The sequence below is a fragment of the Anser cygnoides genome, chromosome 2 (genome assembly GCF_040182565.1).
Source record: "Anser cygnoides isolate HZ-2024a breed goose chromosome 2, Taihu_goose_T2T_genome, whole genome shotgun sequence".
In the NCBI taxonomy this organism is placed as follows: domain Eukaryota; kingdom Metazoa; phylum Chordata; class Aves; order Anseriformes; family Anatidae; genus Anser; species Anser cygnoides.
Genome location: NC_089874.1, coordinates 141,149,124 through 141,176,972, shown reverse-complemented (window position 1 = coordinate 141,176,972; position 27,849 = coordinate 141,149,124). Strand labels below are relative to the sequence as shown.

The 27,849-nt window shown below is 36.1% G+C and overlaps 1 protein-coding gene across 4 annotated transcripts in view; it reads right to left on the bottom strand.

The window, feature by feature from the left end:
* VPS13B (vacuolar protein sorting 13 homolog B) overlaps positions 1-27,849 on the bottom strand; it is a 481,062-nt gene that overhangs the window by 130,918 nt on the left and 322,295 nt on the right. The window lies entirely within an intron of this gene.

The following is a 27,849-nucleotide window of genomic DNA, read 5'->3' as shown; positions in this document are numbered from 1 at the left end:
ATGTTTAAAATAAGAACTCAATGAACAATTTTTAAATTCAAGAATTTAAATCATTTTAGAATTCTAAATATGGAAATATCTGATGATTCAGTGTTAGGACATCCAGAGATAAGAAATTTAACAAAGTTATTTACTCCCATTGGAGTAAATTGGAATATTCTGCCATTAACTACTATTCCATGTTTGATGCATTACTAGATGCCAAATACCATAGCAGTGATTCAAAGCAGGATTCAACAAAACCTCGGGATGCTAATTTAAGCATTGTTTTCTAGGATAGAATGAATGAGTGTATGAACAATGAAATTAGTCATTGCTGCAACACAGTAACTTATTAGTTGGCTATCATAACATAGATTCTACCTGCAGACCCTTAATCAAATAAGCATACAGCTAAACAAACTATCCCCCAAATCATACGCTACAATTTTTTCTTTCAGATATATTGGACCCTTTATATGTTCTGAACATCCTAAAGACAATTAAAATAACTAAAATCACAGCAGATTAGAAGACGTTATGTACAAACGTTGCCCAAGTCAACAAACTTCCTTCCACATTATTTCCAGTAATGTCAGACTGAGTCAGACTACATGCCACAAGCTGAAAAATCCACAGTACAGCAATCTCCAGTGAGAAATATCCAACTGCTGGCACACGATTGCTCACTGAAACGTATGCTGGGATGTTGACTGCTTAAGGTTTTAAAGCTTCCAGATGTCTGGAAAATTATCTTTTTTCCCTTAATGTTTTTTTTTAAGGTTGTTACATCTCACATGTATCAAGCCAGATACACTTGTACCTAGCCCAATGTTTGACTAAATCATGTTTCAATTTGTGTAGAGTACCTTACCAAAAGACTTCATGGGGAAGTAAAGCACATGAAGTGCTGTATGAACTGAAGACCAGGAAATTAAGAGTTCCAGAATACAGTTAATTTGATCTAGGCCATCAAAAAATATCCTCATTTTTAGCAAGCTGTTTGTCAGGGCCTTGGTGTGCAATTCCATGATAGACTGTTTTTGTGTCTTCTAAATTGTGCTTAGCATGACTGTATAAAACAGCCAGTTCAAGGTCCTGAAGCACACAAAATAATACCTCCCCCCCCCCCCCCCCCCCCCCCCCCATAAAAAAAATCGGGGGAAAAAAGAAGGTATTTGTTTTTGGCATGTTCTATTTTGGGCACTGGTTCATTGTGCTATGTCTCAAGAGGAGGAGGACCGATTGTGGCAGTCCAGTTTGTAATCACTCAATTAGCCTCAAAATTACACCCTAAGTTGTGTTCTCTGAACTTCCTTAAAAATAATTAAAGAAAACAATTGTAGTATTGGAGCAGGAATGAGAGGTGAGAAACACAACCCTTGTAAGCCCGCTTCAGGAGAAGAAAATACACGGAACTACACCTTCAGGTTTTTCTGACTGATCGACTCTGGCAGTCTTCCAAGTGCCCTCATCTCCTCGGTGCTAGGAAGCTGGCTTCAAAGTGCCCAGAGCTCAAATCATGCTGAGATATGACTATATACCTTACTGGAAAATCAACTGAGAATTATTACGAAAGACATCCTGTAGTAGTCTGCCATTTTCAAAGCTTCTAACTGCAATGCTAAGATTTCATTAGAACCATGTAACAGTGGGCTGGTGATGACATTAAAGAAAAGAAATGGGCCATAACATACACATAAGTTTTGTTCTCTCACTGAAAAACATTTTTGGCCTTTACCTGCTTCTATATGGTATTATTACGGCATATTATAATATATATTTAGATGTAAAAAGACTTTAGATTATTACTCAACATTATTTATATACTTTTTTTCATAAAAAGAATTTTTCTAATTTTGGTTCATAAAGTTTATTTTCCTTCACTAAGAACTTCTGTTTTCCTGGTTGTGGAAGCTTATTAAAATACTTTCTTAAATACTATTCCAAGTATTATTGCTCAATTATGCAACTGCTGCATTGGCCATGTAGAAAATATGCACTGCTGTAAATGTAAATGCACACAACATAAAACCAATATGACCATGATCCATACTTTTGAAGTATATGTGAGGTGCTGCCTTAAAGCTAGTGTTCCAAATAGCCTCCAACTCTTCCACTATATCTCCCGTCATGCAAGGTACTCCTTTCCAAAGACAATTTTTAAGCTGTTGGTTCTCATTTCTAGTACTGAAAGAATAACCTTTGAAAAGCAAGCTCTGGATGGTTCATCTTCAGGAATCTCCAAACAGCTTGTACAAAAGATGGACAGAACTGCATTATTTATTCAACACATGGTAAAAAACAACTTTTACGAATGTAATTTAAAATGTTTATCCTTTATTGTACTGCTATAGAATAGTTTATCAAAAGCAATCTTGGATGAGGTATCTTAACATTTACTGTTTGTCTCTAAAGCCTTTTTAAGATACCAAACCTACAGTATATGCAGTGGTATGACACAGCTATGAACTCCTTTTATTCAAATCTTTCATCTACAGCAAAATAAAAGTCAAGGAGAAGCATAAAAATGAATGGAACAAAAAAAACCCCAACGCATAAGAGATCAATGTTTTGCTTGAGTTACTACATAAATACTAACAAGCTTTAATTGCTTACAGAGATAAGCATTATTATATACTCATATTTAAATTATATATACAAATATATATTACAAAATGTATAGCTTTTATTCTAAAATTAGTTTTCAATTTTACAGTACCTACTGGAAAATTCTCTATCAGACTGCAGCCCATAAGAACCTGGGGAACCTGCTACTGAAGCTGAGAAACACATGGAGAATACAGTGAGAATGTGCAATTTATAAAAGCTAAATTTCTGACATATTATTTTGTTAGTTGGGCCAAACTGATTCTTGGCACAAATCTACATGCTGTGAGGGGCTTTATCATGGACAAACCCGGACAAATAGCGAGGCACTCAGCTCAAACCAGCCTATTGAGAAATGACTTTGTACGAACACCAAAGATCCAATACACATAATGGGTAAAAATCACGTGTTCAATGTGTAATAAACATTTACCTGAGGGAAAACGCCTTATTGCCAGATGGAATCAATTTTATGAAATGACGAGAGATTTTCAAAAGCATGTAGATCAGTTAGGTGACCATATCCCAGTGAAAGACAACAACAGATTGGCAAAAAAGTTATTTGTGATTCCAAATCTTTCTTACTCTCTTCTCTCCCTGTTTTGGAAGCCTAAGAATCACCAAAATTGATTGACCTTTATTAGCAGGATTTTGGAGACTAGATTACTTATTCCAGTGGGAAACCAAAGAAGAGATAGAAATTACTCCAAGATCAGTGGTGAACTACTCCAAACAAACACTTAATTACCCCTATAGCTACGTGAAAAGAAGATGCCTGACTTTCTAAAATACTACATTAATTCACTGCTCTTCAGATGAGTTTGATGAAATCTGTAGGCAGGATCCCTCCTCAGTAAAGCCAATAGATTTTTAGAATCATAGAATCACCTAGGTTGAAAAAGACCTTCAAGATCACCAAGAAAAACTATCAACCTGACCTCATCACTAAACCACGTCCCTCAGTGCCATGTCCACACATCTCTTTAATACCTCCAGGGATGGGGACTCCACCGCTTCCCTGTGCAGCCCATTCCAATGCTTCACCACCTTCTCTGTGAAGAAATTCTTCCTAATATCCTATCTAAAACGCCCCTAGTGCAACTTTAGACATTCCCCTCACATCCTATCACTTGTCACCTGAGAAAAGAGACTTACACCCTCCTCACTGTATCCTCCTTTCAGGCAGTTGTATGGAGTGATGAGGTCTCCCCTCAGCCTCCTTTTCTCCAGACTCAAGAATCCCAGTTCCCTCAGCTGCTCCTTATGAGTCTTGTTTGCTAGTCCCTTCACCAGCTTCATTGCTTTTCTCTACACATGCTCAAGCAACTTCATATCCTTCTTGTAGGGAGAGGCCCAAAACTGAACACAATATTCGAGGTGTGGTCTGACCAGTGCTATGTACAAGGGGTCAATCACTTCTCAAGTCCTGCTGACCACACTATTTCTCATACAAACCAAGATGCCAATGACCTTCTTGGCCACCTGGGCACACTGCTGGCTCATGTTTAGCCGGCTGTCAACCAGTACTCCCACATCCTTCTTTGCTAATCAAGTTTAGTTTTCCACATTTTCTATTTTACCCACTTTCCCAATAATTTAAAATAGTTGTCACTGTTCATTTCCGAGAATACCCTACCAAGTCATTATTACTCCTATACTTTGATGGAGAGAGCTAAAATTAATGGAGATCTTAGGAGAAGTTCAGAATGAAGCTTTCAGTCCTGATTCATGCAATGAGTCACAGGTAGTTTGGGGAGAAGGTACGGTGTCAATTAAACAACATGAGTTGGAAATACTGGCTAGAAACATGTACTGAAGAAAAAATTCTAACATTGAAGGTTATTAAGCAAAAATATTAATTAGCATAGCAGAAACACCAGAGCTACATACTATGGCTTTACACTGTTCCCTCTGAATAGGTACTAGTGGCCACTTATCTGCAGAAATAAGTTCAGAGCTATTTGAAGTGGCTGCAAACCTGAATTTGATTCACTAGATGTTATTAGTATCACATGCATGACTCATATCAGTCTATCACAATTATAATCTATGATTTCACTGTTTGATACAGCAACTGGTGACTTGATCAGCTGCAAAAAAGTACAAATGGAAATATTTTCCTGCTTTTTAATCTTCTCCATACTCACCAAAGCCACTCTGCAATGCAAGTCAGTGAGACAACTACCTCTACTATCTAAATGGGAACACAAATAATACTGGATTTCATCATACTAATCAAAGCCACGGGACCTATACATGTGGGCCTTGTCACATTTTTCATTGTGCACGTGTGCTTTCCATTGTGCATGTGTGCGCATGCGCACATCTACAAGCATGCATACATTCTTTTGAATATTCCTTATGTGTTTTGTCTTCCTATCTGCAAAATGGTCCCTTTCTTTTAAGATTTTTTATTTTAGGGTGAGTTTACTTTAGTCTCTTGCCTCTTATTTACTTTGTTGAAAAAAAATATTTCTGCATTGAAGAGTCATAGTAACAAAGTAAATTTAAAGACATTTTCCCAATACATGAATTGCACCTAGGTTTCTAATGGAATGAAAACATTTGCTTATAGGAAGTATCAAAAAAGTATTGCACAGCCCTTCAAAAAGATTTCTCTCTGCTGTTTTTGGCAACAAAATCAAATGATGAGACAAAGCTTCCTAACAATGGAAACAGGGTATGGCGATGACTCAAGATACTGGCAAGGACTTTATTTTGATAGTGTCCTTGACCTAACCAAAGACCAGTTTATTTTCAGGAAAACATCCGACAAGTGGCTATGTGGGATTCCTGGTAAAGCTACCAGGAAAATGATGCAAGAATTATTCAGCTATTCCAGCTAAGGGTTTTTATTGGCAATCTCACAAAGTTACACTTCTAGCACTCTCTCTGAAACTATCAAGCTACAAGCTTACTTTTAAAACTTTATGAACAGAACAGCCCAATGACAAAAAATGATCAGAAGATGACCCTCTACTGTCATTTATATTTCAAAAAAAATGGCCATTCCACAAATTTTACTGCATTAAAAGCAAGATGACACAGAAACCAAACTAAAGTCCAAGTATACGTGGACCAGCAAAAAGTCTATTTGTCTTCATATGAACTCCTTATAAATCACCCTAGCAAAGAAAAGAACTTGGTTCAACAGAAATTGTAGATCAGGAATCTAATGCAAAAACCTTACATCTACTTTTAACAGAGATGGGGTAAATCTTTTTTGGCTTCCCAAGGGAGAAGTCCTCACTAAATTTTTCTCAGTTGAAGTGAGAACCTATTTCAGATTTACCAGTCAATATGCAGCAGGACCATTTACAGATTTTCAGAATTACTTTCTCTTTAGTCTGTGCCTTTCATTCAGTGTGAATAATTTATAATAGCTACAATTCCAGCATTTCTAGAGTAGTGTCCCATCTTTAATATGAAGTAAGGATCCTACTGTATTGCACACTATTAGACTTTTCATATCTTCTCAACTGTGGGCAAACTGTGAACACAACAAGCTCAAGTGTTTGTAAGCAAAGGGAAGAAGTGTCTCTTTGCAGGGTTTGGAAAAGATACAAAGCAATAGGCTAGGACTTGCAAGATGAAGTACTTCATCCAGCTCCTGTGATTTTCATTTGTGACCTTGCTATTTACGTTCAAATCCCTCACTTGTCAGAGCAAAATGGTACTATTGCCAAACAAGAAATGGGATCCTGTGATGATCTGTTAATCCATGAGTGCTGTGCTGAAACTGTTAAAAAAAAAAATACACAGCAACTTTCCTGCTTTGAAAGTACAGGGGGGGAAGAAGACAACTTGAAATGTCCTCATCTCTGCTCCTTCCCCACAGCTTACTTGCTTCTCAGTTACATGTACAAAGATCAAGAAAAGCAAAGGCTGTGACATTCAGGGTTTCTGCACATATACTAAAGCTATTGCTTGTGGAGAGGAGCTATACACGAAGACATTAGGCTTTTCTTTGTTCTGATTAACAGACAAATGCAAAGTGATATTTTTATATCAGAGAAAAATGTCTTCCTTCAGCAAATAAAGATTAATTTTAAATTTATCATACAACACAGCAAACTATGGGCAACTGCAAGGAAAAAAAAAACAACGAGGACAACAGTTACTCTATCCCAAAGGAAAGTAAGACTTTGTTAGATGTCAAGGTATATGGATTTTAAGTTTATTAAAATCTTTTTTGACATAAAAGAACTCTCATGCAATTTAAAAAATTAAATCTAATTACTATCCGAGTGGCTAAGATTAATCTCTGGAACAACTGAAACTAAGAAAATGAAGTTATATGTAGTGCAAATTTTGTCCATGAATTCTATGCACATGTATATTACACACAATACATTACATTACAATATATTACACACATCTTCGTGTTATTATGTATTTGGAAAAAAACATGCAGGCACCCATTTATCTCATACAGCTTCCTTTTACAATTCAAGGTTTCAGATCTTCAACATGAGTAGAAATAGGAAACAAAGCTCACCTTATAATTAAATTAAACCTATCTTACAAAGTCCTACTGAATACAGATTCTCAGATTTAGATGAGATTGATTCATTGGCAATTCCCTGAATTGAAGGAATATTCATTTTTTTTTATTTTTTTTAGTTTAAAACATTATAGAAATTATTAAACTGTAACATGGCTATAGCTAATCCTGCTTAGCATAAAACTTGTTGTAAATGGCCCAAGGATACTGCTGCAGCTCAGACTCATGAAAATTCACTTGAGAGGAACCAGTAAACAACACTTAATTCTATCCAATATAATAATTTGGGCTTCTTGAACATCTTTGCATCTTTTTGATCTTAAATAAATAGACGGGTATTCTCTTTTATGTTTAAACCCACTACTGATAAAAAAGAAACTTTATTCATACAAGTAGTCTTGTCACTCTTAAAACTGTATGAAAAGCTCTTGAATTTCTACTAGGACAGGCACATGAGTTTTTGAGAAAATAACCACATTTGTTTCCTGCCATAATCTCTGGGATGAGTTACAGGATGTAACGTTCCATTAGGCTGTCTCAGATGATGCAGCATTACCTGAATATGAAAACAGACTACAGCTGGCCAGAAAAACTGAAAAAGTGGGAAGGCAGCTAATATGACTAAAAGCAATATACGCTGAAAGATTATGCCTATTTGAAGGCATTCATAATTACGAAAGATTATTGCTTAAGATACAGGGCAGTACTAAAGTGAAATCCTAGCCTTATGAAAATCAGTATGAGATTAAGCAGCATATTTATCCCAGGCTGACCATGCTGATTACACAAGGCACACAAGTGGCCAAACAGTGTCTCCTGCCAGCTACTGAGTAAGGGCTTTTGCTCAGTGGCAATACCTGGTTTGATTTCTCACCATCCCTTTCCTGATTTTCACAAAGCAAATAAAAAATGAACATCGAAACTTCTAGTCCACTTTTCAAATTTGGCTAAGAGCACAAAATAATACATATTATTTGCGGAAGCCTGATACACAGAGGGATCATGTTAGCTTCATATAGTTCTAAAAATAGGTTCAAACGCAAATAGATGAAGAAAACTGTTTCTCATGAAGGAATGTCAGGGAAAAGTGAGGATCCTTCTCTCAAAGAAAAGTTCAAAGTTCTCAAAGAAGTTCAAAACTTGAGACTGCTCACTGTCCACTGAGAATTACTTTAATTAGCTCTCTACTGGCTTCCACTATCCTTTCTCTTTTTATACCTCAGCTTTCCCTTTAAGAAAAAAACAAAAACCAAACAACAACAAAAAACAAAAACAAAAACCAACAACAAAAACAAAACAAAAAACCACAAAAAAACAAAAAACAACACCATTATTTCACTTTAAAATCAAGAGAATTAAGAGAGTCCATGTGTTTATAATTAATGATAATAATAATAATAATAATAATTAATGTCAAGAATCAAGTTTTCCACACTAACAAGCAGGTGAAAAAACTGTACAGAAAAAACATACAGTGAAAAAACTGTAACTGATGGTGTCTAAAGGTAATGTTGTCACAGAGTCAAACCCTCCTGTATACCAGCATTAGATGACTCAAAGGAGAAGGTTAGTAAGGATCAAAGAACGCAGAGCCCTCAGTCATACTTCGTATGACCTAACACTCAAATTTTCGTTTCTTCATCAGACGATTAAGCAAATCATCACCACGACACATTCAATGGCCATAGTGTGAGAAAGTCCAAGCACATGCTCTCTCACATTCTGCTTGTGGTGATTTTTGAGCCCATGTTGTCCACTCTTTTTTGACATCTTGAGATTCACCTCCCTTGACCTGCTATTGTCAACTGTATCTGTGATTTATGGCAGAACTATCATAATACAGTGGGTTTTTTTTGTTTTTTTTTTTTTTTTTTCAAACAACAAAGCAACAAAGTTAACCAATGAGGGTTTTTCCACGTTCTGTAATTTAAGGAACAGTTTGAATTTTGGACCTATTTCATAGCAATATTTTTATCAACTCTGTAAGGAATACTACAGATTTTTTGGTTAATACATTAAATGATCTGGAACAGCAAAGTTTTAAATTAACTTCACATACCATTTAGTTATTAAAAACATCTTTATTTTGATAAGAAAGTACAATAATATTTAAGTTAGTGATAATAAAAATAATATCCACAAGTTATGTTCAAAATATTGCTAGGCAGGCTATCTAATAAAGAGACTGGACAGAACATTTCTCTTTTTTAAACTACCCTGCATGAGGGTAGCACGAGACAAAAGAAATATAATCCGTAGAGCAGAGACAATAGGGTATGGTTCCTGTAGTCAAGTAACGTAGACTAAGACAAAAAAAAAAGTAGGAAGTCTTTAAATGCTATTGATAAGGAGCTTCTTAGTATTCTGAAGAAATACTTGTATTTTTCATTTCGTTAATACTATGAAGTCCCTTTTGATTTTGAAGCATTTTTGATGCTTTGGAGTGCTTTTGATGCTTCCTTGGATACAAGGAAGATTCGGAAGCATGCTTATTATTCATAAACTTATTTGCAGATTTTTGTTTTTGGGTAAATCTCACCACCAGCTATATTTTATGTGAGATCTTGGTATGCACGAACATCTTAGCACCTTACGTAGTCACACAAAACATTAAGAAAATTGTTTGAGAAACGGGTCCCGAATCATTCACAGTGTTTAAAATGTTATGGGTTACAACATACCATTTTTTCCCATGAATTTGTATGTTTGTGGACTTCAAAAACAGTCAGAAAAAAATAGTTTTTTCCTAGCAGAAAATAAATAAATTTTGAATCCACAATTTCAAGTTTGGTTTTGCTATACTAATAATTCTTAACTTTGTAAATTTAATTTCTACCTTTTTCCATATATTTATTTATCTTTCTGAATTACACCTGTTAGAATGCTTGTTAAACAGATACTTCATTGTAAAATAAAATTTTTCTTAGTTTCAGATTTCAAAGAGAGAACACAAAACATGTTTTTCTCACTTAAATTTTATTTTTGCAGAATCTGAGCATAAGTGAAGATCTCTTCAATACAGCCTTTTTGGTTGCAAGAATTATTCTGGAACAATTCAACATCGCTTTTTTTTCTAGTAATTTTAGGATGCAAGCTAAAGATAAGATATATTTACAGTAAAATGGATTTTCCTGTCTCCTAGTTCTCCTTTTTCACATTCTAAGAACAATGCTCTCTTTGAGTTTGATATGAAATGCCATTCCTCCTTATCAAAACTTTGTGGCCCTTTAGGTTACGGAAGTGATTCTCTTTCCTAAATTCTTGTGGGGTGTACATCGCACAATCTGGATTTATAACCATGTGGAAGTGACCTCACTACACATGAAAGGAAGTGTTAACACATCTCTTAGCTCCAATTTATGTCACTGGTGTTAATTTGGATATTTACTTGTGGTACATGCTTAGGATCTACAACCTTCTGCAATCCTTCTTATCTGAGAAAATGATTTTCTGGGAATATTGCATTATTTACAAACCCACAAAATAAACATAGGGAGAACCATCAAGCTTAAATTTTAAGCTAACTCATGGCAAACTGTTTGAGAACCTCCATCAGACCGCTTCAAATCTAAATAATCCAAATTTTGTAACTTTCTCTTTACCTTGTTTCCTACAGCTGTTATCTTAAACTTCACACTTTGTAACTGAACTATAACTTTTATAGTGAAAAGGAAAAAAAAAGCTACATTAAATAAGTATCACCATTTTGAAATTATTCATGCAAAAATGCAGTCCCACATCCCAAGTAATGAGATCATCGCTAACAACTTTATTATCCATTAAGCATATTAACCAGCTGCAATAAACTTGTGATTCTCCAGTTACCATAACCAACCAAAAAAGCATCTCATAGAAGCATAGAATCATTGAAAAGATCATTCCACTAGATCAGGTTGGTCACAACCATGTCCAACCTAACTTTGAACACTTCCAGGGATGGGGCATCCACGACTTCTCTGGGAAACCTGTTTCAGTGCCTCACCACCCTCATCATAAAAAATTTCTTCTGTACATCCAATCTACGCCTACCTTTTTTCAGTTTAGAACCACTGCCCCCTGGTCCTGTCACTACAGGCCCTGGTAGATAGTCTTTCTCCACCTTACTTATAAGCCCACTTAATAGATTGAAAGGCCTCTACAAGGTCTCCCCAGAGCCTTCTCTTCTCCAGGCTGATTGCCCTCAACTCTCAATCTTTCTTCATAGGAGAGTTGCTCCAGCCCTCTGATCATTTTTGTGGCTCTCCTCTAGACCTGCTCTAATAGTTCCATGTCTCTCGTGTGCTGGGGACCCCAGAACTGGATGCAGTGCTCCAGGTTGGGTCCCATGAAGGCAGAGTAGAGGGGGAAAATCACCTTGCTCACCCTGCTGGCCACACTGCTTTTGATGCAGCCCAGGATATGACTAGCTTTCAGGGCTGCACATACACATTATGTGTATGTACTCATATCCAGTTTTTCATCCGTTGGTATCCCCAGGTTCTTCTCTGCACGTCTCCTCTGAATCAGTTCACCACCCAGTCTGTATTGATACTGGGGACTGCCTCAGCATATCAAAGATATAGGGTTACATGCTGCATGATCTCCCTTTCCCTGAAATGAGCACTGAAAGCTTAACACACGGAGCAAAACTGAGCAGGTATACAAGATCTGATAAATAATGTGCAAACTATGAAAAAGACAAAACTATGAGAAGTTTTTTATGGCTTCACGTTTCAATACCTACTGTTTCTGGGATGTTACTGTTACCATACACAATGCTTGCTCTGCTTCTAGTCATTGCAACAATTTTCAAACGTATAATGAAAAAAGACTATAAACCCCTCAGGAAGCTATCTTCACTCAACATTACCTTTTTTATGTGCCAACACACTTGTGACTATCAAGACATACCTAAATTCGTCTGATCTATACAATATACAGAAACTAAGGCTGTTTTGGCTCTCTAACACTGATTACCTTAGACTTCAGGAATCAAAAGGCAAAAGATAAACAGATTCTTCAAAAGAAGCTTGTAAACGAGGATGCCAACTTCTCAAAGTTTCAACATACTAAAAATACTTCCAATTACACAAGCTTTCCATAAGGACACTAACCAGTCAACACAACATCTGTGCAACATGTGCATCTGCCATTTCACACTTTGGCTGTCTGGCTTCTTAAGTAGTATTATCTGGAACTTGTTTTACCAGTTTTCTGATTGTTATTATTTTTAAACAAAATACAAATGGAAAACAAAATTATGTTTGTTTTCAACACCAACAAAAAATATACTATTTGATTTTTTTTTTTATTATTCACATCAGTAATGCATTGATAACCTCGAGTAAAGTTTCATTAAATTGATCTTTACTCAAGAGAACTTGCTCTGTTAAAGTACAATAGGCAAGAAACACTGCTATAAACTCCATTAGCTATCATTCCTTCAACTTTTATGTGAGATGCAATTGTCAATTGCAATTTTGTACAAACCTCCTGCTGATCATGTGCTTTATGGTACAGTGAAGTTACAGCAACAACAGAAAGTTGATGAGAGAGCCATAAACAGAAATTAACTACAAGGGAACATACGAATGGCCCCACTGGGGCCAAAGGTCCTTCTAGGCTCCTGTTCTCCCTGACAGCAGCCATATGTGGATGCATAGGGAAAAGAAGTATAAAAAAAGCAAGTGTAGAGAAATACTTCTTCAGGATACTCTCCCAGACTTCCTGACCCAGCATATTACAGCATATCATAATTTATCAGAAAAGCTTTCTTAAGCCTAATCTGCAATGACAGCGGATGATTTATATCTTCTGCAGATATTACTGCATCGTCTCTAACGATCAATCAGTACAGAGTTTGATTCAACTAGGAGAGAAAGAAACTGGCTGCTCCAGGTGATTTTTCTGTGCCTTCCCCTTCTCGGAGACCTCAGTTAATTAGTTTGCTGTAATTAGTACGTTGCCTATCACTCACTGAAGCATCTGGTGATTTTGATTCGGTATCTGAGCCATGTAAGAGCCATACTTCTCCCCCTTTCCCTCCCCCCTCATATTAATATCATTTATTCAGGAAGCTGGTGGGTTGTCTTTGCAATTTATCGGAGTGTGGGGGTGAGCCTTATGGAACATGTCACATCTGCTGGTGGGGTTTGCTCAGAGTGATTGGCCAAGAGCCAGGTCTAGAGGCAAAATATCATCTGGCAGGCTGATGAACGCTGCTGAGGCCAGTGCTTGGGTACCTCAGACAGAGCGCTCAAAATTTAAACACTCAGAAGCAGATATCATAAAAGCAGAAAACATCAGCAGGCCATGCCTTGAATTTTTGAAAGAAAACAACGATCTGTCCACACCAGCTTCCCACCCTTTTTGCTCAGCACTGCCCCCAGATCAATGACAACTTGCGTCCATGGGGTATTGGTTTTGAATGCAAATTATGCCTGGGATACGATCTGTTATGAATAAAAAATCCAAGCAGACATTTCAGTCCCAGGTCATTCTTTGTATGACCACTTCACCCGTACACTAGAGTCTATCCTTCACCATCTCAATAGTTAAATATGGTTTCTCCTCAAGTTGAACAAGAAGTTTTCTTCTTGTTTTTTAAACAAGTTTGTGTGGGATCTACGATATTCTAATTGCTAACAAGACATAGCTACGCTAACAGCAGATATGTTGAAGAATTTTGGAAGCTTTTTTCATTGCTAAGGCTTTAATGGCAGAAATAGTGGAACACAAGAGGTCTGTCTGAGAGGGCTCCAAAACAGACAATTTTTTGGACTCTACTTCTTCTGTGTGCAAATATTTCCATATTTGCAACAGTTGATTGTTGAGTGCTACATTCACCACCGCAATTAAAAACTTGTGAATACGAAAAGAAAGATGGATGGAAAAGATGACGAATCTGGCTATGGTTCTTTCAAGAAATAGCTTATGCTGGTTTTTATTACTATATCAACTACCTGTTTGATTTTCAGATACTGTGGGATAGGTATAGGCTTGTAGCCTACTGAAGCAGGCAAGCAGAAAATAAACAAACAAGACTATGCAACCTGGCAAACAGGGATAGAGGGAACAGGGAGAATATGCTGGTAGAAGACAAAGACTGGGTGAAAAATTTAGATGACATCCTCTGCAAAAGACTTCAGATTCTTAATTTCCCTTATAGTTGATATGTAAGCATCTTGTGTTCAGTAGTGTAGTTGTTTTCTCTCCTAGAGCCATAACCCTCATAAAAATATTGTGAAGACAAAGTAAGCATTTGAAAATACCTTTTACGTTCTTCAGCGAAGGTACAAAATTTTGTATTCATAATTACCTCCAATGTAGATAGTTATTAGGAACACTCTTTAAGGTAAGTTTAAGCAAAATCATTATTTGTGGAGAAATTAATATTTTTCCAGAAATCTAGCCTTACTTTGAAGCTTACAGAGGAGTAATTTGTGTAAAAAATAGTTTGTAATGACCTCAATGACCATGTTTAATTCAGGAATACAAGATATACTGACTTGCCGTAAGATATGCTATCCATGCATGCCTATACAGAAGCAGACCAAGATGAGTGTTGCTTTGTATTTAATTTCTTTTTCAAAGAGAAGTCCTTGTATTTTCTACTTCTAAATGCTACCACGACAATAAGATGCTCTCTCGCCAAAAATCTCCAGGTGGTAAGTGATGGACAGCAGGAAATGGATTTGCCAGACTAAGAAATAAACTTCTTGAGAACTCACCTGTTCTATTACTCAGCAGTAAAAGCAGTTACCATCTATATTAAGAGACATTAACCAGAATATTAAACTATTAAGAATATATAAGAAACTGTTAATAATTTCCTCATGATGAAATACAGTCCTTTTATTAATATTGCACCTATTACCTTAGGTGCATCACTGTACAAATATTACATTAACTACAAGTCACTCTTATATTTGTATTTCTTTTCCTAGCACTTCTGTTTCTGTTCTCCATGTGGAGGTATTATATCTTCTTCTTGTAAGAATTTGGCATATATTAATTCTAAAAAAGTGAATAATTATGAAAAGGCAGCAACGTTCTTTACCCCTCAGGTAATTTATCATACACCACATATGTGTCCATACTTTAAAACTGTCAAGCAGATCAAAGCAATATTCTTTGCAATAATACACTATACTCTATGAATAAGTCAGTACAATAGGTCTACTGTACATCAAAGATGAACTTATAAAAGAGTATAAAGCTAGGGCTTACAAATAAGTAAAAACACAACACCGGAGACCAGGCATGAAATTCTTTACAGAATATTAAAATACTTAAAAAAAAAAAAAAAGATTTACACATAAATCATCACTACTTTATTATTTTTGTCTACAGTGCTCTTTACAACGTTGCACTATAAACCACCAAATACAGTCCATTTGGAAATCACACCTTTAAAGTTTAAACTCAGAGTCACTATTTGACGACTGCCTATATTTACGTAAACAAAGCAAAAAACAGAGCACCACAATGCATTTTATTTCTGAGGCATGCTTAATCCTTCTATTTACCAAGAACTTCCAGTGAAATCAAGTTTCCTAACTAAGATTAATGATGTTTATAGTTGCTCAACAATCTTCAGGATTTGATCTAGTCAAATATTTGGAAAAGAGGTTTTTTTTTCACAGCTTAAATGCCGTTTTTCCCCTGCATTTTTCCCTCATTCTTCAATACAGATGAAAAACATTTTTCCAATGATAATCAAAGCCAGTATATATTCAGCGTATTTTCTCTTTATTCTTCCAGCTTTAAATATAGTTAGCTATTTCAAATGTGGTTTCCAGACAAAAGGGAAAAGAGATAACACAGACTGTCACCTATTTTCTGATACTTGGGCATTAACAGCAATTATTCATCTTATAGAGTAATAGATTATCATATTTAAACAAGAAATTAGATGCACATTTTAAAGAGGTGAATAATTAATTACAGGAAAAGATTAAGAATGATGACAATGGATTCTCTATCAGTGATTTATTACTTTTAGAAAAAAACTTTTTAGAACATTTAGAACATTTTAAAATCCCTCAAAGATGAGTTAATTGAAGGAGGTCTTATAGTCTGAGTTAATTCTAGTTATGGTGATTTCCATTGTCACCTCAGTCAAGGATTCTATACAACTGTGTATCAGGAAAAAAAAAAAAAAGGTAGAAAAGCTAGTACACCTGCCAGGCTGCTTCCATTGTTAATACAGCTTTCCAAAGGACATCCTCTTTATTTGTCCAAATCAGTTTTAATTCAATTTCTTTCAGCTTTAATGCTGATTACATGTCTCTTTCACAGGGCTTACTTGCCTGAAATTGCACCCCCTATCTATTTTCCAATTAATACCGTAAACTTAATTTTGGCAATCTACCAGTTTTCATTAGAGTTTGTCAAATTCATAAATCAGTAAAAGTTCCAGTGGTTATTTCTACCTTAAGTAGTGATTAAAATGGAACAAATCCAGTATCGATATTAATCCATCAAAGTACACCCAAGGCCTCCAACAAAACCCATGTATACTGATGAACAGGTTAATCCCTTAACGAAACCAGATGCGTTATGATTGATAAAACAGTACTGAACTATATTTTCATGCTTGGGAAAAAATAACAGCAAGTGGATTGGCTTAAGTTATTTAATTTATTGATAATTTATTGATGAGGCACCTGCAATGATTTAATATAATTCTAACCTGCAATGTTAAACTGTTGAAAGGAGACAGTTAAGAACAGCCCTTGACACTTAAGAAGATCATAGTAGGCTGATCAGTACACTAAACAGGATTCTAAAAATCCTTATTATTTAAACAATGCTGCTTATGTAGTAATAATAAAATATTCCAGAACTACAGCAGCGTCAACTCTTCTGTTTCACTAGTAGAGCTAATCAATTACAACTACATTTTGATCATACCGTGTTCAAAGCACATTTTCAAAATTCTCTTTTTAATTGTAATGTTTTGATAAAAACTAACAAACATCAGTATAATGTCTCTAGCCCTACTAAACAATTTTTTTTTCATGTCAGTAGAATCAGGGAGTCAAATTCACATTTAGTAGTAGTAATGGTATACTGAGTAACTGCAGTTTACCAGATTGAAGTACGTCTGTAGGTTTTGAGATCCATATTCTGATCGTTCTGAATTATTTAAAGGAAAATTCAGGCATAATATAAAAGATATTATCATTAAGGTATATTTTATTGACAGAAGCTGGCAGCAAAGAACCTACTCTCTTCTAAATACTTTCTCAGATGACCGTGATAGAGTTAATTTCCAGCATATTAACAGTATTAAATGTTCTTTGCAATCTTTCATCAATCAATCTTTCATTATACTGTTAAAACTATTCAGATGTCTTTGCAAAAGCAAATATTAAACTTCTGAATACTGTCAAATCAAAACGTATTAAACTGTTGTCTAGCTTTGTTAGATAAACCAGTGATAAGAAGCAACTAGGAGAGATCTTCTGTTTTAAGCCTGAAGAGCAAAATTACAAATTCAGCTTTCAAGACTACCTTGAAAAACTTATTAGAACAAATTTTTAAGAATAACAAAAGCAAATAAAAGTAAAAACTTTGAAATATTTTAATACTGGCCTAATTTCAAGGTCAATATTCCCATTTTATAAACTGTAAAAACAGAGAGAGAGAAGAAATCTGAGAGATCCTCTCTAGCAGATGTGAAGTAGTACCCATGTTTTTGCAGAGAAGAAAAAACAGTATGGTGGTCATCTATGTTAGGAAAGATTTGCTGGTTGTAATCAAAAATAATTTCAGGATGTGACTTCTGCTCTACTTCCAGAGAAAGAAAGCTTTTATAAATCAAGGCCTAATTTTTTCAGGTTTCTGAAGTTATTGGTATGAACATAAAGTTATTACGCACAGGAAGACTTGTAATTTTCTGTTTGCATGTTTTTTAAGGGGAGAAAGTGAATATATAGGTCTTTTTTGCGCCAGAAGACCTGGATTAGAAAGATTAATATAACAATATACATTATTAGAGTATAATTGTCCTAATTAGAATGGTAATACAGTCTTTTCTCATTTATTCACAGTATGGGTGCATTTTATCAAGAGTAAGATAATCCTTAAATAATCTACTAGTAGCTTCCGGTTGCCTTTTCAAACACTGAGAGTATATTATAAAAATACCTGTTAATAAGTAAAGGCATACTCTAAATAAATACTCTAAATTATAGATATATACCGATTCTCACAGAATATTGTAAAGTACTTAAAACATGTACAAGGCACACGTTGTATGTTAGTTAGCATATATCACCAAGGATTAACGCATGGTCACTTCATATCTAGAGTGAAATCCAGAATGAAACTATGCTGAAAACGGATCTGTTGTAATACTGCTGATTCCTACAGTAATAGGAATGATTTGCTACGAGTCAACAGCAAAACAGGAAAAAGGCAATCATTGCACTCATTCCCTTCCCTTCAGAAAATGAACAACAATGTTCACAGCCAGACATGTAATGACATTGCTGTAAGTTTTTTATTTTGATAAAAAATGAGCTGCTTACATGAGGTTTTTGTGTTGGACTGAATGCTAAGTGGATTACTGCTTTTCCATGTCCTGAACCTAATATTCTTAATTTTATTTAAAACTCAGATTTAGACCATTGTGCTGCCACAGCTGGCTGGGGGAGGAAATGCACAAAATGAAATTTCGCATTTGTCTAAAAACCTGAAAAATAACCACTGCGCTCTAAAGGTCAGATATCTATGAACACATCAGAACAGGCAACTGTGTCCAGTTCTGGACTCTGTGGTATGAGAGGGACATGGAGTTACTGGAGTGAGTCCAGCAGAAGACTACTAAGATGATCAGGGGACTGGAGCATCTGTCATATGGGAAGAGGCTGAGAGAGCTGGGCCTGATTAGCCTTGAGAAGAGAAGACTGAGAGGGGATTTTATCAACGTGTATAGCTATCTGAAGGGAGGGTGTCCAGAAGATGGGGCCAGACTCTTTACAGTGGTGCCCAGCAACACGAGAGGCAACGGGCACAAAGGGAAACACAGGAAGTTCCAGCTGATTATGAGAAAACACTTTACTGTGAGGGCAACAGAGCACTGGAATAGGCTGTCCAGAGAGGTTGTGGAGTCTTTTTTTCTGGAGATATTCAAAACCTGCCTGGATGCCATCCTGGGCAATGTGTTCTAGGTGACATTGATTGACAGGGAGATTGGACCAAATGATCTCCAGAGGTCCCTTTCAACTCCAACTAATCTGGGATTCTGTAAGCTCACTGTATTTCTGGTCTTCATTACCTGATGGTTTAATAACTTATCCATTAGTTTATCATAATCAAGTATAGATTATGATAATAGATTATAACTTATTGTGTGAAATTTTACACTTAATGTTCATACATGTGCATATAGTCATGGGCTAAAGGCAGGGATCCAAAAAAATGTTTACTATAACTGTGATATTTTAAAACGATAAATTAGTAGCATTTCATTAGATTATTGCTGGATTTTGATTACTGGAAAATTTAGACAAAATTTTATTATATAGCTTAAGATTCTTCAAATCGACTTGGAAACAGAAATGTATTTCGTTTTGAATGCAACATCCACAGCCACATGAACCCACACACTCTTGGAGACCCCTGCGTTTCCCTATAAAACATTAACAATGTTGACTAAGCAGCAGGAATGAATGTGCATTTATGTAAAATTTATGTAAGAAAATCAGTCCTATTTTCAGCATGCGAGACACGTGTAATATGTACCTAATGCAAAACATCAAAAGAAAAAATGTTTTCCTTCCAGTAACTGGTGTCAAGCAGGTCATATCCCTTTATGGTACAAACATCTGTTGGGCGTGAATTAATTTCAGTGGCATAGGTTTTCTTAATGAGCGATGTGCCAAAATTGTAATACAATGTGGATAGCCACCTGCTTTCAATCTGCTTAAATCCAGTTCCTTGAAAAGCTACATTCCATCTCTTTCCTAGGTATGTCCTCATTTACACGTACAAAAAAGGCAACTGAAACATTACTTATATAATAGTGACAATTCAGCTGAAACTCCAAAGTCATCAGGAATGTCACTGTTCTGACACCGAGTTACCAAATTTGTAAATGCTAAACTTGCTTGCCTAAAGGATACTTCCATTTTTTTTTTCCTTTAAAAAGGAAGAACAAACAAGCTCTTCTACTCCTTCTGCATCAGCCGTTAAAAGATTGCTTTCTTTCCAATCATACAGGTTAAATATTCAAGAAAAAGCTCTCTGGACATGAGCCCCAGTTAGGTGCAATTGAGAGAAGGGCCTTTGAGAAACCTGCTGGTTCTCTGAAGTTCTTTCACAGCTGAGACCTGAGGGACCAAGGAGTAACATACCAGCAGTAGACTCCCTTTTCAAAAGTAATGCTATGCTCTTTGATTTCTACCAAGCCAGAGGTCGTTATCAATTGGTAATTTGTTTGTTTTCCTACAATAAAAACTTGATGCGTGATAATCAGAAAGAAAAAAAGGGGGTTGGGGGGAGCTCTTTGCTACAGTTTATTACAGGTGATTAATTTTTTCAAGAATTTCAAAGGTAACTGGGCAAATCCATGAGTAAAAAAAAAAATACAACTCTGAAGACTATCAATTACAAAGACATCACCACTACCTCTGCAAGTGGCTGAGCTGCAAATTACTCAGAGAATATTATAGGATGCATAATTAATGCAACTGTTCTTATATTCTTTCCAAGGCATTAGCTAATGTAGGACTCAATGAGCCTCAGTTTAACCCACAACGGCCATTACTATATCAGTTCTATACGATGTACCTCATATCAATTATATTTACATAGTCATTTCAATCATATTCATCTGTTAATGGGCCTGAAATTTTTCTATTAGCTTGTTTCTAAATTCTGTGCAGGAAGTTCAAACAGTACTGATGAACGTGATAAAGGAAGTACTTGTAAAATTTCAGGGTACTTACAAAAACAGGAAGACAGAGTTAGAAAATTGTAATGGTGCTTTCTAGAATTAACAAAATAAAACAAACAAAAAACCAGTGACTAATACGGTGTAAAAGGAATAAGTATGTTATCCCTTCCAAAGGATGATACAGGAAAGCAAGCAAGCAAGCGAACAAACAAAAAACACTCTTTGAATAAGAACAAATCTGCAGATGAAACCAGTAAGGACCAAAGAAAATGTTCAGACATGTTTTTTCACTGTAGCCTAAGCTCAGAAGTAAATCTACAGAAGGTATTATGATATTCTGAAGAATTTTTCTTCCTGTGTGAGAAACAACACAAGTCAAATATTTTCAGAAAACACAAAACTGTATTTATCCTTGCTTTCATTACTTGATTTCTAAACCAGAAGAAATACATGTAATGAAAGACTGGTGATCTGCAAATGAATATCAAAAGTGGGTCAAGACTACTGGAAGTCAAGACACTTGTGTATGGATTTCTGAAAGACAGCAGACTGTAGGAGACCAAGAAGAAAGAAAGAAGAAAGAAGAAAAGAATGTTACATTACAGCTTTATGACTTAAAGGATTTTTTGTTTGTTTGTTTGTTTGTTTTTGTTTTCCTGTGGGATACTGGGCAGAATACATACATAGATCAAAGATCACCCCCATCTCTGGTTTGCTTAATGATGTGGTTCATCCCTGCCCCCTTAAAATATGTTTTTTATTTTGTTAAAAAGTATAAATATTTAATTTGCTTGAAAACACTGGTTTCAAAAAATAGACATGTGTTATTCTTTATATATGGTTGTTTTTAAAGGAGATTTAATATGATGATTGCTTGATATTAATGAATAACAAAACTAATTACTGTTGGTAAATCCACATGCCCCAGGCATTCTTAATATGCTGACGTTCCTCTTTATCTAATAAAAAAGGATTTAGCTGCTTAATGATTTTTAGTCTTCAGAGAACGCAATTCACTAATTTTTCCCATTTGAACTAAGTGTGGCATAGTTTTTGAAACCCAGGGCAGACGAATGAAATTTATTAAACCCAAACCCACAAAACTAGAAATTTATTGGGGCTGTTATGATCAGTTAGAGATTATAACAACAGAACTATATAAATCAAAACCATGGCAGATAGTCTTGTCCTTATATGAAAAATCACTGAAATGACCTGAGCTGAAAATCTTCTTGTCACATCCTGTGGCAGTGTTCTTTCTACACCAAAGGTGATTTTTTCCAAAGTTCAAACTTCAGTGTTTCATTTCACTTAACTATATAACTCCTTCTATATCTCTATAATTCTTTCTAAAGCTCTAGATGATTCTATTTCAGCCTTCTCAAATATTTGTGGATTCACAGCTCCAAAACTTTCACTTTGTCATCTTACAGCCAAGGTATATGCATTTGACTCTGAAGTTCCACCCTCTGCCTCCCAATAAATCAGTACTCCAGAATTCCCAAATACTTTTGTTGTCTTTCTTGCAATATTGGTTAGTTGCAAATGGCTGCTTGCTGAAAGAGCTGTCAACAGCCCACATAGCTGGCATCCTTGGGTGCTCACCTTGCTGGAGAAAGAATCAGCAAGGGAGGCCTACAGATGAAAGAAGCAGCACAAGAGACAATCTTTATATATCCATAGCTTTTACTTGGACATTTACCTCCATTTGGAGAAACTACTGGCTCTGGGAAAATGCAAAGCATTGCTAAGAATCAAAAAAGATAAATAAAGCTAAGTTTAATGAGCTTCTGTCTGACATGCTTAGCCTTGCCTCAGAATCCACAAAGCTGGTATCTAACAGATCACCCAATTGCCTTCTGTGATTAAACAGATGGATATGTGGACAAGGGTAGACCAGGACATTTCATGTACCTCAACTCTGACAAGGCCTTTAACACTTTTAACACAATGTATCTTGCATCCAAGTTAGGACATTATGGTCTGGATGGGTGAACAACCAGACTGATAAAAAAACTTGTTGAATGACTGAGCTCAGAGGGTATTCATTCATGGAAGGTGGTGATATGTCCATCATATTTATCTGAGAAGTCATGGCAGTCCAGTGAAGTTCCCACTGACTGGAAGAGGAGAAACATAACCTCCAATTTTACAAAAGGAAAATAGGAAGACTCGGGGAACTACAGACCTTGACTGTATATATCAACTCCAGAGGTCCTGCCCAGCCTAAATTATTCCATGATTCTGTCCTACCTTAAGATTAAAAGCAACTCAACCATAACTATCCATATATGTATAACTGTGTTTAAACAGATACTATCAGGATACAAATAAAATTAGACATATCTAATAATACAACGCTATCTCTTCTTCTGACTTTTGCTTTAAAGAAGACCTCATACTCTAAAAATGGCTTCCTGAAAACATGCTAAACACAGCATCTTTAAATGGGGTTGAACAGCTTCCCTGAAGGAAAAATGCACAATCTAGATTATTATTTTAATTAGTAACAATGTGCGTGCCTCAAGGAAAGCCAAGCAGACGGTCGTTGCCTTAAGTCAGTGTCATACAAAATCTCATTCCTAATGTGAGTTCCAATATAACTTCGGTTTGTCTCCCCATCCTGGTGCTCAGAAGTCCATTCAGACCACAAAGTTCTCTAAACCTTGTCACTAGATACTGTGTATTCTATATGCTGGATTGTTTTTTCTTAAAAATAAAAATAAATTAAAGCAAAATCCTTACTAGCAATGCAGAATTTTCAGTCAGCTGGACACCTTAGGGAACAATAATTTTTGCAACATTCATTGGCCATGGTCAGATTGGTATAAATTCAAAAGTATTTCTAGGAGGTCTTTCACTATTTTCCCTGCAGTGTTTTTAAAGTGGTATCAGTGAATTAAAAAAAGTGAAGAATTTACCATTCTTGTTCTATTCACAGTTTTAGGCATCTCTTGAATCCTACAGTTCCTGTTACAGTTCACTTTTCAGTACCGAAGTTCAGTTTTTGACAGATACTCAACAAAATTTTTGACAGGTATGTATCTCAGTCTTTTCATTATTTTAGCAGATAGAAGTACATTCAGTAAAACTCTGATTTCTTTTACAGTCAGCTATCTCAAGAAATTCAAGGCACTGCTTTTTCCCCTTTCCTTTTCAGAAATTCCAGTGGGCAATGTTCACATACTTTTGTATGTGTGGTTGCTCATTTATTCATGAGTCCCCAAAGAGATGCACTGAATGGGCATAGGTTCTTAAAACCCTTGAAAACAACTGAACAAATGCTTAATGCAAATAGTTCAGTAATGTAAATTCATGTACAAATACTAAACCTGCATTATTAAAAAAAAAACATAATAACGTATTCTCTAGAATTAAAATATTCTATACCTTTCAACTACAAAATAATCACTGCCATGTTACCTTGTGGCAGGTTTGGAAGACAGCTTTTATACAATCCTATTTGGAACTGCAAGCTTTCTTGCTTTCTCCATTTCATTTTTTACTTTCCTATGGAAAATTAAAAAAACGAGAGGGTGGTCGAGTACTGGAACACGATCCCCAGGCAGTGGTCATGGCACTGAGCCTGCCAGAGTTCAAGAAGCATTTGGACAATACTCTCAGACACATGGTCAGATTTTTTGGGTGGTCCTTTGGGGACCCAGGAGTTAGACTTGATGATCCTTGTGGGTCTCTTCCAACTCGGGATATTCTATGATTCTATTATTCTAAATACAATTTCTTTTGCTGATTTCTACTATTCTATTAATCTTGTTTATGCATTTAATAAAAACACTGGTGAAAATCCTCACATAATACAAACCAGAAGCTCTAAATCTGGAAAGCTAACAGGCACTTTTGGGAAAAAACAAACAAAAAAAACCAAATACACCTTAAAGCTATTTCTATTAATCACCATGCTGAATAAGGCTGCGTTAAATGCAAGTGCAAGAACAACACTGCAGCAGGAGAAGCAGAGCCCAGGTTCTGTGTATCACTCTGACCTGCATAACAATCTAGGTAATTTGCAGTACTGTAGGAAAACCTTTAGAGGTTGGATAACTTCAGCTCAATTTTTCTCTTAAAAAAATGAGACAGGACACAACCAGAGGTGTTTGAGGAACTGGCCAGTGCCACTGCTGAGATCCTCTTTATCTCTTTTGAAAGTTTGTGCTGTTTGGGAGAGTCTTTGACAGCTGGAAACAGTAACTCTCATGTCTAGTTTCAAAAAAGAGCAAGGAGAAGGATCCAGGAAACTACCAGATAGTCAGCCACATTGTACTCTCTGGGAAGGTGACAGAAAAACAAACAAACGACCAACCCTTTTACAGTAACCAGTTCCAGGTACTTGAAGGGAAAGAAAGTGTTTAGGAACAAACACCACAAATATACCAGATGCAAATCATGCCTGACCACAACCTGACTGCCTCCTATCATGAGACGATTGGTTCTGTGGATAGAGTATTGACTGTCATCTGCTTTGACCTTAGCAAGTTTGGACAGTCTTCCACAGCATGCTCTTACCCAAACTGGTAAGTGTTAACTGAATGGGTGGACTACAAGGTGGGTAAAAACCAAACAGGACCACTAAAATCAGAGAGTAATGGTCAGTGTTCCAAAGTCTAGCTGAAGTCTGGTTACAGATTGACTTGTCCTCAAGATTTTATGGTGTTCGATGTTTTTATTATTGACCCTAGCAGTGATACAGACAGAACATACCCAGGGAAAGTCCACAGATGACAGCAAACTGAGGGGAGTGGTTGATACACTGAAAGGTGGGCTGTTAATCAGAGGGACATTGACAAAATGGAGGAACGGTTTGACAGAAACCTCATAAAGTTCGAAGGTAAATGTAAGGTCCTGTACCTGAGATGGAACAACCCCAAACAACAAATACAGTTTTGAGGCCAACTGTTACAGAGCAGCAGAGAAAAGAACTCAAGGGTCCCACTAGACAACAAACTGAACATGGGACAGTGGCATGACCCTGTAGTGATGAAGGATAATCACCTATTGGGCAGCAGAGCCAGAAGATCAGAGGTGAGATTACTTCTCTTTTGTTAGATACTTGTGAGTTCACATCTAGAGTACTGTCTCTAGCTTTGAGCTCAATAGCAGAAGAAACAGATTGACAAACTTGAGCAGGCAGAGGATCATCAAGAAGGTTAGCAGGTGGTTAGCATGTATCAAAGGATATATAAGGACAAGGTGAGAGGGCTGGGTGTGTTTAGACAGAAGAAGAGAAGGCTGAGTATGGTGAAGAGAAATCAAATTGCTGTTTCCAGTTACCTAAAGTAGGGTTATGAAAAAGATGAAGTCACACTTGTTCTTCAGTCTGAAGTGAAACACTGAAAGGCAGTGATTAATAGCTGCATCAAGCAAAGTGGATATAAACACAGAACTTCGCCAGAATGAGGGTAGTTGAGCACAGGGAATTTACCAGACACATAATTCAACCTCCATTTCTGGAGATATAGAAAGATTTAACTGGACAATGCATTGAAAAGCCTGACTTTAGTCTTGTTTTGAGAAAAAGAATGGCATCCAGAGATGTCTCCCAACCAAAGCTAAGTTTTGATTCTTGCAATGAAATAATTAGCAGGTGTGAAGTATGAATAGTTACGTGTGGGCTCCACACTTGGTTCACTGAGATGAAAACAGCAGCATACAGTGTATTATGTTTCTCTCTGCTGACTAAAGAAACATTATGAAGATAATAATATATATGCATATATTAGAGGATGGGGTAGTTTCATATAGGCACATGTGACCACAGAACAGTGAAGAAAGAAATGGACAGAAGAGTAAACAAGAAAAATACTGGATTTAAGATTTTCACTACAGTGAATCAAGGTACAGTTCTAAAACTTATTAATGAGAAGGGAACCACCACCTTGAGCCAGAAATATTCTCATTACTCACTACAGGAGACCTCAATAATGCCAGGGAGATAATAATGAAGGACAAATATGTATCTTAGGATGTAGTCAACAAAAAGCTTAATGAAATAATTTAGTAAATTACATTTAAGCTTGCATGGTCCACATCAGTAGTGAAGCAGTTCTGCACAGTGTCAACTCAAAATTAAAGTTTTTGGCAGCCACTGAAATCTTTTGATTCCATCCATTCCGCTGACAGTGGGAAAACAGTGCTTCATGAAGTATTGAAGATATTCCCATACATACTTATAATATTCACATCCAAAAGAGACCCTGCATCTGCAAAGTATCCAAGGAAGAGAAAGATACATTGCATTTCCTTACTACATCACTCATGTTTCAACCTGGTAATGAAATACCCTTTATTTACCCTATACTTGGGAAGGAATAAAGGAGGGAGCATGACGTGATACCTACATTAGCAGGATATAAACAACTTCTGGGGTTTTGACAGGGTGAGGAGAGAGGAACATAATCAATTTGGCTTCTCTAAATCATTTCCCATTTCCACCCAGACTCACATGCATGCTGAATCTGTGTGGGCAGGAAAAAGGAATAGTTTTTCCAGCTATTCCCTTAGATAGACTTTTGGAAAGGACAAGTTGATTGTCTTGCCTCTTTAACTCTCTCCTTAACTCTTCTTATTTGTGAAGATTTCTCAGTGGGTCCAACAGCCATTCCAGTGGAGTTGGTGTCTTGTCACATATTGACGTCTACTGTCTTTAAAAGATGTTGTCAACCTGACTACACTTTGGTATGAAGATAAGCAATAGGTAGTTTTTCTTAGGGCAAAGTTCTCACTTTCTTTTCTCTTGTCTTTTTTTTTTTTTTGTACCGACCCAGAAGTTTAATTATTTAAACTTACAATTCTGTCACTGTTAATGACTAGTCTTCCACATGAGCTGAAGTATTGACTTCCAGAAATAAATAAG